Genomic DNA, 21,393 nt, shown 5'->3' with positions numbered 1-21,393 from the left:
CCAGGTCTGTCGCCACCCTGAAAAAAAAACAAGTGTGAAAATTAAGAATCCACACTCGCCGAACTTCTCAATACTCTTAAACATTATTTAAAAACACAGCACGATGCGCACACGCTGCCTACAAATGGCGTCCGTGCCTAGCTAAAGAATCAACAAACTCGACACGCAAGCGAACCATCGCAACCAGAGCGCTGCAGCGGCAATATTTGCAAACGGCTTAGTTTGTGGACAGCCCTCGTACATGAAGAAAAGTGTAAGTGTACATACCATTGTGTATGGTTACAAAAGTCAAGTTGACATTTACGCTCATTACAGGGAAATAAATAGGAAGACAATTCATTTCCTAACTCGTGATGCAAGGGCGTGTGTATAACACATATCGGTCAGATCTACAGAGCAATAATTTCAGCACCTTCCTCTAGCTCTTAATAATGATGTACAGAGTGAGAGTACAAAGTGTACCAGGAAAAGGAAGGGAACTGGAGAAGAAATATAAGAAGAGAAAGGTGAAAAATAGCGCGATGCAGGTATTCATGGATTAAGTCTTCTTGCTGGCACGAATTGCTCACAAATCTCACCACATTTCAACCAAATAAAAAAAGCAAAAATAATTTTCAACTGTGTGGAAAAAGTTATTTTGAAACTCCAAAAAAGCTCTGACGCTAATTTCTGACTCTTTCTACCTAAAGAAAGGGAGGGATAATGAGATAGGTAGAAGAGAAGAGAGAGAGAGAGAGAGAGAGAGAGAATAAATGAGATTGAAAGAAAGAAAGGCAGAATGAAAGGGAGAATGAGGGAAAATGATATAGATAGAAGGAGAGATAATGAAATAGAAGAAAGAGGAAGAAACAGACACAGAATGAAAAGTGAGAAAATGAGGCACATAGAAGGAAAGCGAGGTACAATATTTATTATAACACTAAATGATTTACAAAGCATGGCACATAATCACCCCTCCCCAAATGTTCGCAACCGCACCACGGAAGTGACTTGAGCACCAAAGCACCTGAGAACGACCTCGCACCCTGGTTTATCGTTGGTGCAAATCGACCGAGAGTGTATTACGGCAGTCCTTTCTCTCACGGAGCGTGACATGGTTGAGTGACTCGGGAACACGGAGTCTCTTCCCAGGAGAAACAATGAACGACGCGCTGCCTTATTTCACTTACGTAAGGCTTTCGCTCTTGGTCGAAGGAAGATGAACAGAATTGTGCAGTGGCGTGCCCAGGATTTTTTATAAGCGGAGGGGGGTACGTATAAAAAATATCCATGGGATTCTGTTCCAGAACACAACTGGATCATTTTATCAAGAATAGTAGAGGGAGATTATTTCCGTAACATCTTTGGCTGTTATGCATTTGAAGCTTCGGAACGAGTCACGACTCTCGAAGCAGCCAATTAACCAACCGAGCCGCTGACGTCATCTCAACCCAGAACCTATCGCTAAGCCCCTTGTTCAGGTTCTACACGCCCACTAGGCTCGCTAGACAGACTGGCTCAGTCTGCTGGAGATGTTCCGAAATTAATTCGACTCTACCCGTTTTGTTTCCTGTCTTGTCTCAAGTTTCGAAATAAAACGTATAAAAATTTAAAAAAAGAATAGGCATACTCGTTAAAAGAAAGTTAAATGTTAAGAACACATGCAAACGACAGAGCTACCCCTTCAAATATCTGAATAAATGTCACAGTAAAACAATTTCAAATAAGGCGAACATTTTACACAGAGTGTTCCAAAACAACGTACCCGAAATCCTCACTACTTGATACTTACTGTTACCTTTTTAGGGGCCACCTTGTACTTTACTATAGTTTTCAAGCGAGATGAGAGTTTATGAGACAAGTGACTTTTAAATTGATTGTTCTGTTTCTTGTGCGTGCAGCATGTCATACATAAAAGAGGGAGGAGGATTTCAACTTCCTACATCGCCTTGTAATCAAGGGGTCCCATGTTCGATACCCTCTTGAGTTACATAGTGGTTCGGATCCCACCTAAAACTTTAGGCCAGTTTCTTTGCTAGTGTCCTTTAAACAGTTTTCATGGCTCGCGGATATGGATGGATGGATGGATTTGTTTTATTTTACTTCGCTTTTCTATGCCACTTTTGGCTAATTTGCGAAGATGGGGATGAATGATGATGTGATGAAATTGATGAATGGACACTCACAAACATCCATGCCCAGGCCAGGATTCGAACCCGGGACCCCTGGCGTAGTAGAGCGATGTGCTAACCACTCCACCACAAGAGACGGCACTCGCGGATATGGGAACTATCGTATATTTGTAATCTGCACTTCTAGATGGTCTAGGGATCAGATATCACCATGAAGATGGGGTGTAAGGAGTGACCTTCTACGTAGTACACCCTGGACTGCATTTTGCAGACGAACGAGGCTCTGGCGACTGGCCTTGGCCAGTATAATTCTGTGTGTGTTTTCCTGTGTCTTGTCCGTATGTGTGCTGAGTGCATCCTTTACAGCCTCAGCTTTTAACCCAAGTCAGAATATTTTAATATATTAGTCACGACACGACATTAAAATTATGTTTATTTTAGTTCTGTAAACCTAAGTCAGAATATTTTAGCCTTCCAACGTTACAGTTATGTTATTGGTTACTTTTTAGATCAGGTAAGGGGCTGGACCCCGTATAAAGTGACGGGTACAAAATAGCCTAAGTGCTGACGCACCCAAAAATTTAAATTCAAAATTCAAATTCACCATGAAGATGTTCACACACCACTAGTCCACTAAATCCACATTTTGTCAATTCTAGACATATTACATCACAAACATTTCTTTCATTAAGTCTTGAAGCATCCCTGGCGATGAATGATGAAAATATTCTCTCGGGCTATCGGCCAAGCGAGTTGTGGAAAGGATTCCGAGCTTTCGAGAGCTAAAGTCACTCTCATTTTCAGGGCAGAAGTGTCCTTGTGTCTTCTACCCTGAAGATGAGAATGGCGTTAGCTCTCGAAAGCTTTGAATCCTTTCCATAACTCACCTGGTCGATAACCCATAATCCTTGCTTCATTTCTTCGATAATTGTGTTTCTTATACCAAGAAACAACACACCAAAATCTATAAAAAAATCTCTGCAGGAAAACTTTGAAATGGTGGACTTACCATGCTAGCTAACTAATGCCAGTGTAACCCATTTTCTTAAAAGTTGTGGGCGCATTTTAGAAAAATCACACACACAACTGATGTTACTTTCTATTAGTATATAAGATTGAATTTAGATTGTAATTATTTTATTAAAACATAATATTAATTGACAGGTATATTCTAGAGCAGCATGACAAGAATGTACCGCGGTAAAGATATTCTGTAACAGTATAATAGAGATGATATAAGGGAAAATTAGGTGGTGGATGGGTGGGTTTACTTTGCTTCCATTATACCCTCCTTGAAAAGTGATACGTTTCCTATTTAAAAACATCAAATTCATAACGATTTTGTTTGCTATTTTGGTCGCCTTAAAAATCTTTTTTAGTTCAATTTCCATGACGAGGAATTAGTATGTTGAGATTAAATATCATATTCCCTGCCCAAGACTCAAAAAAATAACCCTTGGGGTCGATATAATCAAGGACGTATTTAGGGAGGTTCCGGAATCTCCGAAAGACTTAACAAGTACTAAAATTAAATATTGAAAATATATTTGTTTAACATTTTTTGTATAATCCATGCTTATTTATTTTCGACGAACTTACTGGAGGGCAAGGGTTATATTGGGATCATACGACTTTGATTGACAATACTAACAAAGATTTATGCACACTACTACTTACAATAATATGCATAAAATATTATGTAAGGAACTTTACTTTTGTCAACTGGATCTAACATCCTTTTTTGTTATTTAATAAATATAGAGCGAGGCAGTCAAACGGGAAGATTTAAAAAAATCACAAAAAATAGAGAGAGAGCAAATATTAGTTAATTTTTGAACATAGATGTACTGTACATGAGTTGAAATTACTAGTGTACCTGAAAAATGTTCATTTTTTGAATATGGTGTCAGTAAGATGGCGTCCTTTGTGTTGCACACATTCTCGGAGTCTCAGAGTAAATCCGCCCATGACGCTTTGTAGCATCTCGAACGGAATGTTGTGGATCTCTTGCCGAATTCGCTCCTTCAAATTATCCCTGGTTCTTGGAGCGTTGTCCTTGAATACTTTGGATTTGAGGTAACCCCAAAGGAAAAAGTCAGGAGCCACAAATCGGGCGAACGGGCAGGCCACGGAATATCGCCGAATGTGCTGATGAGACGGCCAGGAAATGCGAGTCTAAGCACATCCATACACACTCTGGCAGTATGGCTAGCTGCACCATCTTGCTGGAAGAGTGCTTCTTCATCTGGGTCATAGTCATCGAGGACAGGAAGGAAAAAGGTTACCAATATGTCAGCATAACGTCATGGGCGGATTTACTCCGAGACTCCGACAATGTGTGCAAAACCAAGGACGCCATCTTACTGACACCATATTTAAAAACCAAATGAACATTTTTCAGGTACACTAGCAATTTCAACTCATGTACAGTACATTCATGTTCAAAAATTAACTAATATTTGCTCTCTATTTTTTGTGATTTTTTTAAATCTTCGCGTTTGACTGCCTCACCCTATATTTAATTCTCTATCTATTTGTTATTAATTACCTTCCCAGGACGCTTATTTTTAAACAAATTTTGGCGACCTTAAGTAAGCTAGATAATGAATACGTGCTGTTATATATCTTTTCTTGTGCCGTCTTTTTAACTATCCATGTAACAATAACAATATAATACTAATTTACATATAATTTTGAATAGACCAAAAAATTGTCGTGTGAGAACGAGAGGGACGTAACTCCAATCTATCAAATTTACAAGAGAGGAAATACAGTAAAACCTCGTTAATCCGGACTAATGGGGGCGATAAGTTGACCGGTTTAACGAAAGTCCGGATTAACTGAAATAACCTAAAATAACAGAAGATAGAGCATTAAAACTCCATTTAAAACAACAAAACACGTTTATTATGGTGTATTTAAAAGGCCTAAGTGCTGCATTGAGGCTTTTTTGCTCGATCGTCTAATAGTTTGCACGTATGACGCTAGATGGCTTACGGAATCGATTGTATCTGCGCTCGAGCGAATAATGCTCGAACATTCAAACGATCGGTATACGCTCGAAGCCCAGTAGTTCACGTACAACCGTAATTTGTCTGTGGTAGTGGGAGTTCGTGAAGTGAAAGACCCTGTGAAATTGAAACTAAAGTGAACGTCATCATCTCCATGTTAAAATGTAATTTAGCCTATCTTACCAATACATAGCAATATATGAAAATGAATAGATAATTATGGGCTGAAACTACCAGCACGAATTTTACACATATATTTGTAGGATTATTGTCGCATTGAAATGATATTTGATATTCTATATATTCGAGCGAATCTCGCTCGAGCGTGGGAGATTCGATCGAGTTTGAGCGAGCGGAAGTGGTCCGATGCAGTACTCTACATAGACCTAAATACACTATACAGTACAGTAAAATGTAAAGCAATATAGTACATACAATGCAGTACGTACGACGAATTTGATTATTGACTTCTAGCCACATTTGAAACCTTGCATTCTGCTGCTTCTTCTTTTTTTTCTTTGCCTTTGCCTGTCCGGATTGCGAATTTTTTTTTTCAGTCAACTTGTGAATGCTGGTTCATTTCTTGCTCTCTGATTGGCTGTTGGGTTACGGTGCTCTGATTGTGGGAATATCTTATTTCCTATTTTCAGCGCAAATTTGCTGCTTTCTAATCTAACCTAACCTAACGTACAGCGCAAATAAGATATTCTCACAATCAGAGCACCGTAACTTTCCAACAGCCAATCAGAGAGCAAGAAATGAACCCGCATTCGCAAGTTGACTGGAAGAAGAAGAAAAAGCGCGTCCGGGTTAAGCGAAGTCCGGCTTAACGGGGTACGTATAAACGAGGTTTTACTGTAATGTATTCTTTGGAATATGTTTGACTCTCAAAATAGTCAGTACTCCAACTTACTGCTAACGATTAGAAGTGGAGATAGCTCGATCTCATTCCAAATGGAGCCCTTCAGAGGAGTTTATTGAAACAAAACCGAAAACAGCATTTTTGGAGTTACGTTCCTCTGGTTCATATTATGATAACATAGTAAACATTTATTTTGTTATTAATTGTGACACACTTCGTTCGGATTTCCCAGAAATATATTTCTCGATATGTTCCTGGATATAACGGCATTGTGATGTTTCTAAGCCTGACGGAAGTGCTTTGTCTCCATTGGTACGGTGAGAAATCAGGTGGTGGAGAAATAATGGAACCTGATGTTAGAATCTGAGTATTTCCAGAGGAAAAACCCTTACGTAACGCACCGAAACCACACGCAAGTGCGTCTTGGGGGTGAGAGAGGCGTGGGTTTTCGGAACAGAGCATAAGCGTTCTTCACTTTCACCTTCCGTCGAGTGTTCTCTGGGATTCGTTATCCAACCTTATTGACTCACATTCGGGTAGGACAATCGGGGGGACACTTGCGAGGTAAAAAGCTCACCCAATCACGAGAGTGGCGCTGTGTTTGCGCACAGGAAGCAGACGGGGTAAAAGTAGGTTCGGCGCGGGAGTGTGAATGCACACCACTCCTCGCTCAGTTCGCGACGAAGGAGTCCAATACCCGTTGGCCTTCGAGTCGGTGCAAACTCGCCAGTGCCGTGACGTATTTCAGCAAGGAGACGCACTGCGAGAAGTCGTAAGTACGTTCTGTTATTTTTCCATGACCCTTTTCAGTGCCATCGGTGGAGAATTTCTGTTCTGGCTGCAGGACGAAATATGTTCAGGCGTGTTCTCTTTCGGTACTCATAAAGTCTCTCCCTCTCTCGCATGCTTCTCTATTCTACGTATTTTCTCTATCCCCCTACTTCGTTTCCCCTTTCGCTTTCCTCGTATGCTTCTCTATATATTTTATTTTCTCTATCCCCTACTTCGTTTCCTCTCTCTCTTGCTTTCTTCGTATCCTTCTCTATTTATTCTATTTTCTCTATCCCCCTACTTCGTTTCCTCTCTCTCGCTTTCTTCGCATGCTTCTCTATTTATTCTATTTTCTCTATCCCCTACTTCGTTTCCTCTCTCTCGCTTTCTTCGTATCCTTCTCTATTTATTCTATTTTCTCTATTCCCCTACTTCGTTTCCTCTCTCTTGCTTTCTTCGTATCCTTCTCCATTTATTCTATTTTCTCTATCCCCCTACTTCGTTTCCCCTCTCTCTCTCTTTCCTCGTATGCGTCTCTATTTTATTTTAATCTATCCTCCTACTTCGTTTTCTCTCCCTCGCTTTCTCCGCATGCCTCTCTATTCTATTTTCTCTATCCCCCTAATTCGTTTCCTCTCTATCCTATCTTCCCCTGTTTTCACTTTCTTTATGTTCTCCATCTGCTTCCCTCGTTCTCTTGCTTTCCTCCTCTTTCTATTTTCTCTTTTCCTCTCTACTTTTCCTCTCTCTTTGTTGTCTCTATCTTCATGACATAAACAGAAACACACACATTCCAGGAATGGAACTTCACTCATAACCAATGTGGATTTACATGTTTAACATATGAATACATGGGAAATTCAAACGTTACGTGTGTGACATTTCGAACACAAACTGCAAGGTTCTAGACATGAGATTGGATTAAAATATTCATAATAAACTGATTTTATAGAATTATAACGTACTTTGTGGTGTCTGCTAACAAATGAAAAAAAAACCTTGAATATTATGACATGGGCTGAATGCTTGAAAAGCATTAATGAACATGTGTCATGTGTGTGACGCTTTAAAAATGTATCAAAATTTGACTTCATTTGTTTGTGAAGCATATAGTCTACAGATGCTAATAACTTTTGTTACTTATTTGCATGAAGTAGGTCCACTTTTCGTGCAATTTCCCATATAAGTAAAGTCCATAATAGTTGCTATGTACAGAGTATTGCACTTGGCCATAGCTACCAGTTCACTATGTAATAATAATATATTTAAAATGTCATGTTATGATATAATATAACAATCTTCTCGGCTTCTACAAGAGTGCATTGTAATCTTCCAAATTTTTTTGTACTCACCATCCCTTAAATGATTTGACAGACGCAAAATGCTGTTGTTCTGAGCATCTCGTGTTTAATAGTTAAACGTAAAAAAAAGATGGAATGAAGCCTAAAGCATATCTATTTCCTGAATTGTACATATTAAAATAAAACAACCGTAAAAACTTTCTTGAGAATAGCCATTTTAAAAACATCGAAATTATTTTGTGAATTTTGCTTTCTTGGCAGTGCATAATTTTAATGCAAAAATTGAGAGATGTGTTGCTGTTCTTGACAGAGAAGCTTTCTTACTCTAAAGAAAAATTACATATTAAATAATTGAAGATAGTTAATTTCTCATCCAGCCGTTCGTAGAAATAAACCAAGCCATTTCATAACTTACGAGTTGGTGATATATTAAGTTCTCCTCTAAATACACCCAATTTAAGGACCTCCCCGATGGCGTAGTGCTAATATCGTCGCATTGGAATCAAGGGGATCATGGTTTGATACCCGGTGGAGGTACATAGTGGTTCAGATCCAACTGTAGGTCCACTCCCGGTTAGCCTGGCTGTGCAAGGGACTTAAAATCTCAACGCTTAGTTTAAGATTATAAGTTTGGTGAGTAGGTATTCTCTTACAATCCCCGACAAGGCGACGTGGATTTCATATCTACCGTTGCTGTTCAGTTACATGTGTGAGATTTAAGTCAACTTTATGCTCAGATACGCTAATCGGGACTGGACCTACAGTTTAAAGTGAGTTCTGCAGCACCATGTGTCTCCACACAACGAGACTTGATTTTCATTTTCTTATTTTTTTTATTTTTATTTGCTTTATTTTACTTCACCTATTGTGACACTTTTGGCTAATTTGCGAAGATGGGAATGAGTGATGATATGATGATATTGATGAATGGACATTCACAAACATCCATGCCCAGGCCAGGATTCGAAGCCGGGATCCCTGGCGTCGTAGCGCGATGTGCTAACCACTCCGCCACGGGGGCCGGCGAGACTCCTTGATTACAAGGCGACGACGTTACCACTACGCTATCTGGGAGGCAGGTCAGTTATATGTGTAAATATGAAAACTCATGTGGGAATTCAAATTGAAGGTGCCAGGCCGATATAGTGCTAAGTTACGCTTATATTCGCAACACACCTGAAAAGCATTTCAAGTGAAAATACACGGAAGTCAGTTATTGATATAATCAACACAGGTTTCTGTCGACTAATTGGACTTCAAAGTATGAGCGGAGAAGAAATTTCAAGTGCACCGTTCTACCAAGATGAGAATGACCCAGGCAAACTAAAATAGACAGTCATTTGTTTTCTCCTCTTCCTTCGGCTTCGCTTGTGCCTGTGTCGAGAAACGAGACATCGTCGCATGTTATGCATGAAACTGTAACGAGCATGCGCTCTATTTATTTATACATATATTTACACTGGGTAAAGGCAACGAGCTTTTGGCAACGCAGGGGCAGGCTAACAGTGCAAGCTGCTCCCTCCGTTGGCAAACTTGATGTTTTCTCTATTCGTTGTACAGCTGTGAACACATTTTTGTGGATTTGATTCGACTTTGATTGATTCATTTACTTTATTTTACTTCGCTTTTCTGCTACTTTTGCCTAATCGCGAATATGAGGATGAATAGTGATAAGATTAAATGGGTAAAAGTATAGTCACACACATATGGACAACATAAGCCCCACAGAAGAATATACTGGCTTTGCGTCCTTACGCCAGAGTCTCGTTAGTCTGCAAAAATGCAGTCCAGGGTGTGCTACGTGGAAGAGAGGTTGCTATTTTTTTATCTTCGGTAAGTGTCACCCCTTGCTTCGACTTTGAGGTCTGCCTTTTGCACAAATATGAAAATGTAGGTTGTAAATAAATATACCGGGTGTCCCAAACGTCGCTTGACCGAGGAATAAATATTTGTATTTATTTATTTATTACATTATTGTTGATTTAATAACACAAGTATTGTTTTCAAATACAAATATTTATTTCTCGGTCAAGGGACTTTTGGGACACCCGGTATAAAAATAATGGCCTTGGTCTGGGTATCACTCCTAATCTTGAGTTCGCCATGAAACTTTCTCAACCCTCAAATATAGTAGAATTTTCACAACCGACAACATATGCAATTAAATACGGTTTTTAAGACATACATAGCCCCCCCCCCCCAGAAATAAAATCGTAAAATCAACTGCGCATGAGCAAGATATGTTTCGACTATGCCAGATTGGTGGCTGGTTGCCATGATAACCTTGACTTCTGAAGTTGATATCAGCTACAAGAATTGAGCCTAATTGAAATGTCTTGTTGAGTCACCTGCTGTGTCTTCACCTTGGGATTGCCTGCTTTAATAGAACTTATGCGAAAGATTGTTCATGTTTTTCTTCATCCATTGTATGTTGAAACGTTTGTTGATAGCTGACAGTGAACGATTGGTTGTTAAACATGATAAAAGATAGATTATTACAAGGTGCAATATATCTTTCATGTTTCAATAAATCGTGTCCCAAGCTTTAGATAGTAAGAGCACGTGATAAAAAATATTGAATATTACTGTATGAACATGTTGGAATGTGGTGGGAGTCATGGTTTATCAAAATGTAGATTATCTACAAGGAAGTAAGACAAGATGCAAGATTAGGCTTAAAGTACGTCAGATTATCTTGCAGAGGCCATTGTAACATCGTACCCTTTGCCGTAGGGTATCACTCTAACAGCACAGTTTCTGATGAGCATTGTGCAGATCGCCCATTCATAGCACAGTCTCATGTGGCGGGCTTTTAGCTCGGATATCTTCGAAATCTACCACTGACCGCTTTTTGGTTGTCAAGAATATCTTCAAGTGTCGGCCTGATGCTAGGTTACCACCTTATGGCCGTCCGTTGTGAATAATAAATTTAAGCAAACCTAATGTAGGCCTACATCTGTTTCTTAAACAGCTTGCTTACATGAGCTCAATGGTGCACGAGGAGCCTCTTCGTTGGCGTAGTGGTAACATTGTCACCCAGTAATCAAGGGTTCCTGGGTTCGATACCCCCGTGGAAGCACATAATAGTTCGAATTCCACATTAAATTGCAGGATCAGTCTCGATTAGCCTTTCTGTACATAAACCGGACTTAAATTCCAATAAATCAATCGAGCGTGGACGATTTTCGGTGCGCTCTGTTTTGTTTGCCATGTCTATTAAGTATCTATCTCAGTTTCTCTAATATCTTCCTTTTCCTCTCTTCCTATTGGTCTCTTGATTTCTATCCTTTCTCCTCTTTCTTACTTCCTAATACTATCTCTTCCATGTTTTCTCTGCCTCTATTTATGTATTTGTCATACTCATATCTTTCTTTTCATCGTTCCTCTCCTGTTTCTGCTCTTTGTGCATTTCCTTTTCCTATCTTCCTCCATTTCCCTATCTCTCTGTCTATCTATTCTTGTCTCATCGCTGTGTCTCTTAGCTCCTTTGTGTATGTTTGTGCGTATGGGTCTTCCTCTATTATAAATGGTTCTGAACAATTCTTATGAATAGCCTTTTTCTGTGGGTTGGAGCCCCTCTATCACCCGGTGGCTACGCCACTTTCTGCTGAATTTTGGAAAGTACACAAAGTTTCAAGTACACGCTGGTTACTTTGAGCGAAGGCGGGGGGGGGGGTTAAACCTTACCCCCCCCCCACCTTTAGGGCGCCATGGGTGGCTGCAAAACACGCCATCCTTTCAAAAATGAACATTTGAATCATGTGAACTTGTTGAAAGGGTGTGAACTGTGGATTCTTTACAATTATGAACATTTGCCCCACTGTTAACCACACGTAATGCATGCAATAATTGTTAAATTATATAAAAAAAACAATCCTTTGTCTCCCTCGACTGTCATTTATTTTCCACTACAATACTACTTTCTTCTCAAAGAACTTATCCTTCAAACACTTGACATTCATCTGGCATTGTTTAAAATAACACTTACCCTTCAAAATGACATTGAACGTACCCCCTTTCCCATCTATGCACGCTATAAGCCAATGAAAACTAGGCGCATGTGCAGCATTTGTAGGTGTACGACACATCACTACACGTAAGCAAAGGAAAGACATATTATATAATTATAAGTTGTGTTCGGAAGACATTGGTTACCTTCATGCTTAGTATATTTGTTCAACCCACTTCCCTCGGCCTCTAACTTCAAGAGTTGCACTCGAAAGGGACCTTGAGTCCCAATTAAATATTTACTTGCAAAATATAACTTTTACCTTGGGTTGCACGAAAGCAGTTGCAACTCTTGCCGCATCGAACAAAGAATCATGGTAAATAGCTTTACAAGCAACAATCCCAACTTCTGAATAAGTGGATATTCAATATGGCAACCAAGATGGTCACTTAATGACAAAAAAATTCAACTGCACTTCTATTGCTAAGATTAATGTAGACATACATCTGTTGGATGGTACTAGATTATTAAAAGAAGTGCACGATGTTAGGAAGATTCTGCCTTTCTATGGTGGACAGAATGACTGCTTCACAATAATAAATTTCAACTCTCCATATGTTTACGCTGGCGCTTAATTTATAAAAATACACAAAATTAATATGATATATTACTTTTGGAACAATGTATCCAACATGGCGGGCTAAAATGTCCATTTGAACGTACTGAACTTCAGTTTTCGTTATGTTTGAAATTTCAAACGAACTTCTAAGTTTGACAATTCAGCAGTAAAAGAGTCACAGGTACGAATCCCGACATTGTCATGCGTGTTCTTTGTGAGTGTCCCTTCATCAAATTCATCATATGACCACTCATCCTCATCTTTGAACTGTCAAACTTAGAGGTTCGTTTGAAATTTCAAACATAACGAAAACTGAAGTTCAGGACGTTCAAATGAACATTTTAGCCCGCCATGTTGGATACATTGTTCCAAAAGTAATATATCATATTAATTTTGTGTATTTTTATAAATTAAGCGCCAGCGTTAGGTTTGTAAACATATGGAGAGTTGAAAATGTATTATTGTGAAGCAGCCATTCTGTCCACAATAGAAATGCAGAATGTTACTAACATCGTGCACTTCTTTTAATAATCTAGTGGCATCGAACAGATGTATGTCTACATAAAAACTTAGCAATAAAAGTGCGGTTGAATTGTTTTGTCATTAAGCGACCATCTTGGTTGCCATATTGAATATCCACTTATTGAGAAGTTGGGATTGTTGCTTGTAAAGCTATTTATCATCGTTGCGATCAGTGGCAGAAAAGTGACCCTAACTAAAATAACAAGAATCAAATCATTTAGGTTAAATTTTTAACACGAAGGTTAGACCATACAGTAGCAGTTACATTAAAATTACATTCTTTCAGATTACTTATGGGCCAACATGTGTTTTACAGTCTTATATATAAAGGTCTTGAATCTGGCAATAGTCTCGTCTCGGCAGTATCATCTCTACTGTCATCTCCGTCCTTTAAAAATTAATATATTTTAGAAAATGAGCTTCAGTTATGTTTTTAAGTCAACTTTTGTGCACAGATACGCTAATTGGAACTGAAAGTACAGTTTAAAGTACGATCCGAATCAGTATGTGCCTCCACCGGGTATCGAAGCCGGCACCCTTTGATTACAAGGAGACGACGTTTCCACTACGCAATCAGGGAAAATCCTTTTAAAAAAATGATTATTTAAATATTTCCTTCCAATATTCCAGTTACCTTATCCAGAGGAGGCTTCCATTGCATATTTACTAGTTGACCTTAGAACCTGGGGTTTTCCAAATGCGGTTCGTATATGGATTTTCCACGCTGATCTTCAAAGACTTGCACAGATCAAAGTACAGGAAATAAGTGCAATCAAAGTCTTCGTTCCTTTTCCTCAAGAACAAAAGGCGAATTGATTATAGTAGTGGCCATACTTCCACGCCCCATTTCCAACGACTTTCCTTCTTGATTCTGTAATTTGAAGACTGAACCAGAGAATGGTGCCTCAGAACTACCTGAGATTAAATGTAGTGATTTTTGAACATGTTTTGGATAATAAGTAATCGTTTCATTAATAATTTTACACCAATATTATACTTGTGCACATCTTCTTCAGTGGAAATCTGACTGATCTCTGAGGGAAAATGATATCTGTTAAAACTTCTAAAATCAATCGCTCTCTTGGAGTGTATCCTCCTATTGGTACTTCTTGGCGAGGAATACCCTAAGTGATGAGCTACCAGCTTAATTCGCATTTCGATTACACTATAACATGCTGACGTTATTGTTACAAGAAAAGCCTTAGACTATATTTTGTTTTTCTTTCAAAATCTTATACACATCTCCCTATATTCAGTGCTTTCTCCGAGTTGAAGGCAAGAGAAGAAAGGAAGAGAAAAGCAAGTGGGAAGGGAAGACAAAGCAAAATAATTTTCTCACGATGGTGGGTAGGCCACCGGTTCCATACACAGGCCGAAATCTCAGGAGAAAAGTTGCTTGGAGACTCGAATCTGCGCGTAACTAGAAGGGAAGAGATGTGAAAAAGTAAAAGGCAGAGAAGAAAAGAGAGCGAAGAAGGAAAAACATAATGGACAAGAAAATAAATAGTAAGAAAAGAGAGCGAAGGGAAAAGAAGGCAGAGAAGAATAGAAATAAGAAGAAAAGAGAGCGAAGAAGGGAAAAGAAGGCAGAGAAGAAAAGAAATAAGAAGAAAAGAGAGCGAAGAAGGGAAAAGAAGGCAGAGAAAAAAAGAAATAAGAAGAAAAGAGAGCGAAGAAGGGAAAAGAAGCAGAGAAGAAAAGGAATGAGAAGAAAAGAGAGCGAAGGGAAAAGAAGGCAGAGAAGAAAAATAAGAAGAAGAAAAGAGAAGGATATAGGAAAAAAGAGCAAAGAAGAGACAGTCTGCTCATAGATAAGTGGTGCCATATCCTGTGATGAACCTGTTGTAATGAAGCAGGGTTGCCCTATCCAGAAAAGTTGGAAAAAATTGACATTTGAACTTTTTTAAATTTTTTTTGGAAGGTGATGTGATTATTGAACTTTTTAAACCATGGATTGTGAAAAGAAAAGTCCCTTCTTAGTGCTTTGTTGAAATTAGAAAAAGTATTCTTAAACATAGTCAAATGTTACGGCGTACTCATCAGGTTCTGCAAACAAAGGAAGAGAGAACTAACTTATATTTTTCCATGACGCACATTGTCATCACGTGGTTATGACGCAGGTGAAGAAGAAAGAGCAAAGGGAATTGGCGAGGCTAAGTGAGCTCACGAAGTTGCTCGCTTAGGTCATCGAACGTGGTTTGGTTGGTCAGGTCTTCCGCCCGATTAACCTTGGAAGCATCAGAGATTTATACCTTTTGCTCCGGGAGGGTAAAAACCCAGATGTGGTTAGCTATTAATGGTTCCCTAGGAAACTGTGACTACACCAGCGGTTCTTCACCTGTGATCCGGGGATCTCCACGGTGCGCCATGCCCTCTAGGCGGCCAGGACAGGTTCAAGGAAAATAGACGGTCGATTATTAAACAAGATGGTTAAAATATATATATATATATATTGCTCCGGTTGCTAGTGGTTGAAACGTGACACATTCGGAAGACTCGTGGGAAAAACCGGATAAGTCACATTTTCGGGTTTTTACAGGAAAATACATTCAATCTTTCAAGACTGATTACTTTACCATTATATACCATTATTATAATTTCACATTCCTTAGGACTTACTGAGTTTTTCGTCTGAAAAGTTACACCACACAAAACTACACTACGAATGTCATGGCAACTATTTTCTTTCTCTTGAATAAAGCAATGGCACAAATATTCGAAATCTACAAATGGAAGAGGACTTGATTGATTTGGTGTTTTTAAGTCCACTTTATGCACAGTAAGGCCAACCGGGATGGACCTCAGTTTAAAGTGGGATCCGAACCACTTATGTGCCTCTACCGGGTATCGAATCCGGGACCCCTTGATTACAAGGCGAAAACACTACCACTGCGCTATCGGCGAGAACCGAAGAGAACATTTTATGAACTGAACAATGTATGAACAAGGCAGGTCATGTGTACCAGGGATTGGTAGGGAAGAGAATAAAAAAAAATCGAAACGTTTTTGTCTACATGCGTGTATTAGTCACAAGGCTACATTGTCAGTACAAAAACAGAAGCGTAAACAAAGCGCCCTATGAACCCTCAAAGTAGTTCCTCCAGAGCGCCCATAACAAACTGCCAACGACGTAGGCAGGTGCGAGTCTGGACATCTCACATTCCACGGCGATGGCAATGCCCTCTTGAGTCCGAAACTGTCTCCTACATCGTTGGCAGCTTGTTGTGGACTCCATTCTCAACATCAGGAATTAATCTTCTAAGATATCGAGGGCTAACGACACTCTCATCTTCATGAATTAAAGTCTCCTAAGCTATTGAGGGCTAACGACACTCTCATCTTCAGGAATTAAAGTCTCCTAAGCTATCGAGGGCTAACGACACTCTCATCTTCAGGAATTAGAAAGTCTAAGCTTTCGAGAGTTAACGACACTCTCATCTTCAGGAATTAAAGTCTCCTAAGCTATCGAGGGCTAACGACACTCTCATCTTCAGGAATTAAAGTCTCCTAAGCTATTGAGGGGTAACGACACTCTCATCTTCAGGAATTGAAGTGTCCTAAGCTATTGAGGGCTAACGACACTCTCATCTTCAGGAATTAAAGTCTCCTAAGCTATCGAGGGCTAACGACACTCTCATCTTCAGGAATTAAAGTCTCCTAAGCTATTGAGGGGTAACGACACTCTCATCTTCAGGAATTAAAGTCTCCTAAGCTATTGAGGGGTAACGACACTCTCATCTTCAGGAATTGAAGTGTCCTAAGCTATTGAGGGGTAACGACACTCTCATCTTCAGGAATTAAAGCCTCCTAAGCTATTGAGGGCTAACGACACTCTCATCTTCAGGAATTAAAGTCTCCTAAGCTATCGAGGGCTAACGACACTCTCATCTTCAGGAATTAGAAAGTCTAAGCTTTCGAGAGTTAACGAAACTCTCATCTTCAGGAATTAAAGTCTCCTAAGCTATCGAGGGCTAACGACACTCTCATCTTCAGGAATTAAAGTCTCCTAAGCTATTGAGGGGTAACGACACTCTCATCTTCAGGAATTGAAGTGTGCTAAGCTATTGAGGGGTAACGACACTCTCATCTTCAGGAATTAAAGCCTCCTAAGCTATTGAGGGCTAACGACACTCTCATCTTCAGGAATTAAAGTCTCCTAAGCTATCGAGGGCTAACGACACTCTCATCTTCAGGAATTAAAGTCTCCTAAGCTATCGAGGGCTAACGACACTCTCATCTTCAGGAATTAGAAAGTCTAAGCTTTCGAGAGTTAACGACACTCTCATCTTCAGGAATTAAAGTCTCCTAAGCTATCGAGAGCTAACGACACTCTCATCTTCAGGAATTAAAGTCTTATATTCTATCGAGGGCTAACGACACTCTCATTTCAGGAATTAAAGTCTTATTTTCTATCGAGGGCTCACGACACTCTCATCTTCAGGAATTAAAGTCCCCTAAGCTATCGAGGTCTAACGACACTCTCATCTTCAGGAATTAGAGAGTCTAAGCTTTCGAGAGTTAACGACACTCTCATCTTCAGGAATTAAAGTCTCCTAAGCTATCGAGGGCTAACGACACTCTCATCTTCAGGAATTAGAAAGTCTAAACTTTCGAGAGTTAACGACACTCTCATCTTCAGGAATAAAAGTCTCCTAAGCTATCGAGGGCTAACGACACTCTCATCTTCAGGAATTAAAGTCTTATATTCTATCGAGGGCTAACGACACTCTCATTTCAGGAATTAAAGTCTTATTTTCTATCGAGGGCTAACGACACTCTCATCTTCAGGAATTAAAGTCCCCTAAGCTATCGAGGTCTAACGACACTCTCATCTTCAGGAATTAGAGAGTCTAAGCTTTAGAGAGTTAACGACACTCTCATCTTCAGGAATTAAAGTCTCCTAAGCTATCGAGGGCTAACGACACTCTCATCTTCAGGAATTAAAGTCTTATATTCTATCGAGGGCTAACGACACTCTCATTTCAGGAATTAAAGTCTTATTTTCTATCGAGGGCTAACGACACTCTCATCTTCAGGAATTAAAGTCCCCTAAGCTATCGAGGTCTAACGACACTCTCATCTTCAGGAATTAGAGAGTCTAAGCTTTAGAGAGTTAACGCTACTCTCATGTCCAGGGTTTAAGATGATTTGGTCTTGTAGAAAGAGTGGAAGACAGACAGAGTGGGTGAGAAAATTATTATACGGAAGACCAGAAGGGTGAACAGCAACAAAGCTGAGGAAGATCTAAGGAAGCTGGGAGCCAGAGGAACTGAGGGAGATGCAAGAGAGACCCACAAGAACTGTGGAGTCATACGGTCCGCGTGTCAATTTCACCCAGCTCCGACACTTTTACTTTAAGGCGTAATCCCTGAATTCCTCTTGTGGACAACTAATCCGACCAAACCCTGATCTCCTTGAAATATGCCAGATTTACTATCGCAGTCAGGTCTGCATCCTGAGTAACTCAACCTTGAATTTCTTATATCTATCCGTTCCTAAGGTGCAACCAGGGACCATGCCTACACGTGTTGAGTTAGCAAATGCTGCTTGTGAGTGCCATAATTAGTATTCTATTAGTATCCTGAATGTTACAGCAATACATTAATTTGTGGCTTTGTTGTGAGGAAACTTATGTGGGGCAGATGATTACATCTCGTTTCGTCTGATGGCTTATCATCACAAGATTATCTAATTTTTCACTTTTTATTAATTGGACGCCATTTCAGGCGAAACAGGAATTCCCGTTTGGTTTGGTCTAATCAAGTTGAAACGGAAATATTTAAAATGAGGGAAATTGCCGTTAATATGTTCTCTAGGTATAAGTTTCATGGGCATAGGTCTCATTCATTTATTACGAATGTAACTGAATTGGCTCTTGTTTTATTACAAGTTAATGATCTAACATGTGCCTGGGGGTACGGTGCTCATCGTTAAAGTTCAGGTGAAAATGTAGGTAAAGTTCCCCGTGCATACTGCACGGTGATGTGGAGATAGGGCTCGGAATTTTTTGTTGATGTGATCAGCATCACGCTCCGGACGCCTTTACCCCGCAGAGTTGTCCTCAGATAGCCATTTATTTGTGGTTGGGTGAATTCCAGAGCCGCTTTATGCAGAGACAAGGCCATGGTTATAGTTAACCAAAAGAAATAGAGAAAGGAACATTTATTGAATTTGTTACGTACACAATACACACATGCATTTATTTATATATAGTATTATAATATGTGCAGACCTCCGTAGCGGAGTGGTTAGCACAGCGCACTACGAAGCCAAGGGCCCCGGGTCCGAATCCCGGCCTGGGCATGGGTGTTCTCTTTGAGTGTCCGTTCATCAATTTCATCATATCATCACTCATCATCATCTTCGCGATTAGCCTCAAGTGGCAGAAATGCGATAACCCAAATCAATTAATCATACCATAATATGAATCTAATTTATATAAACTTCGTCTTTCATTTTCCGTTCACATTGAGGAAGTGTTCTAAATGTGTTGAGCTTCCATTGATATTCATAACAGAGACAGTGTGATACAGTTTAACCAAATTTTCTCATTTGGCGTATTTCCCTTTTAGCTTAAATTAAGCGAAATGGGAATGTTTATTAATCATAAATACCATTATCGTTTTATGTTTAGCCATTACAGGGATCAGCTTGTGGAGTTAGGTATTCCGAAATTAAAGCAATGTCCCTCTGGATACATTTTGTAGTCACGGACGCTTCTGGGATGTAATGATTCCACTTAAAGTAAATGGGGCTGTAACAACCCAGACGTGTCCGCGTGACTGCACGAAACATCCCATTCTGTTTCAGAAGGTGAGTCAGTTTCTTTCTATTTTCCTTTGGTATTGGATGATACTTCAAAAATAAAAAAACATTTTCTTCAAATCTTCTGCACCTGACCCGCTCAATGCAGTATACGTGGTGAAAGGGCATAATTTCCACACGCCATGCAACATAATTGTGCAAGAGATCGTGCAAGTTCAAGGTTAAAAAACACGTTCTGCAGGTTACAAAGTACAAAAAAAGACGGTCCAGCCAATCTTGTGTTGTGTAAGCTTTCATAACTTGAATTCTTCTGACCGAAGTTATGTGGCAAAAAAAGTACGTAAATAAATGAATATGTCTAAAAGTAAGTCGTGGAAATACAACTTAAGTGTATTTTGGGTTAAACCGGGAATGCTTGAGTAACTAAAACTGTTTCGTAAGTCAGATCCGTAGTCAGAATTTTATTTAGGGGCGGGAGGGCTCATCACTTATCAGCAGCCACGTTGCAGCTAAGCAACAATTATAAAAAGCGGCAGGTAGGATTCCGTGGGGGCTTCAGCCCCCCGAGCCACCCCTGGCTACATGTCTACTATAAGAGCTTACTTACTCCTCAAGTTTTCTATTGTATGAAATTGATGAAGTGATGCCATGAAATAATACCAATGCTAAAACCAGAATTCGAACTTGGAATCAATACGTTTGACTATCATAACGGCTATATGATTATTGAAGATTTGGAATGTCTAGAAATGCTGCGTTTTAAACCTAGCTTATCAAAAGGTGGGATGAAGGGCGACTGCTAGGCCCACCACCTGTTTCTCGGTTTTTCAACTGCGAATATTTTCATGAAAAAAATAAATTACATTGTTCTCTAGAGTGTTACCAATGTTTCTATATTTAGTTGTTTATTGATTGATTTGCTTTATGTTACTTCGCTTTTTGTGCCACTTTTGGCTAATTTGCAAAGATGGGAATGAGTGATATGATGAATGGACACTCACAAACATCAATGCCCAGGCCGAGATTCGAATCCGGGACCCCTGGCGTCGTAGCGCGATGTGCTAACCACTCGGCCACGGGGACAGCGGCGTTTCAATATTACTATTCTGCATAAAATTATAAAGGTAACGTGCATAGTAGTCAAATTTCGCATGGTGGGCCTAACAGGGCTTCCCTTTAGGATGTGTGTTCAGACACTACTCTCATGACTATAATAGTGAACATTTGGTTGGTAATGATGGTAATTTTCGTAATTGCACAATTTATAATTATTACATAACGACACGTACATGAACAAGAAAGGAAGCATTGATACAGTAACAAAAAGGTTTCTTGAATTTTAGTAATAAAAGAAAATGTGTGGGTCTCTGAAGTCCCCACCTTAATTTTGTACGGCAAGGGTAAGCCAGGGTTAATTATAGTGGAACAAATATACAGGGTAATTCAAAATGAATGGTGCAACTTTACCCAGTTACTATGACG

General features: G+C 39.6%; 1 protein-coding gene across 2 annotated transcripts in view; it reads left to right on the top strand.

Moving 5' to 3' along the window:
- Positions 1–6,643: 6,643 nt before the first annotated feature.
- LOC145986681 (putative fatty acyl-CoA reductase CG5065) overlaps positions 6,644–21,393 on the top strand; it is a 41,253-nt gene continuing 26,503 nt past the window's right edge. The window contains exon 1 of one of the 2 annotated variants that reach the window (XM_083120984.1): positions 6,644–6,756. The gene's annotated coding sequence lies outside the window, so the exon portion shown is untranslated. Of the gene's footprint in view, positions 6,761–21,393 lie in introns of both variants that reach the window. The other variant, XM_083120985.1, reaches the window with a different exon arrangement.

The sequence above is a fragment of the Lepisma saccharinum genome, chromosome 4, assembly GCF_977018435.1.
Source record: "Lepisma saccharinum chromosome 4, izLepSacc3.1, whole genome shotgun sequence".
NCBI lineage: Eukaryota > Metazoa > Arthropoda > Insecta > Zygentoma > Lepismatidae > Lepisma > Lepisma saccharinum.
Note: the sequence above shows the minus strand (reverse complement) of the source record. Positions and strands in the feature narration are given on the sequence as shown.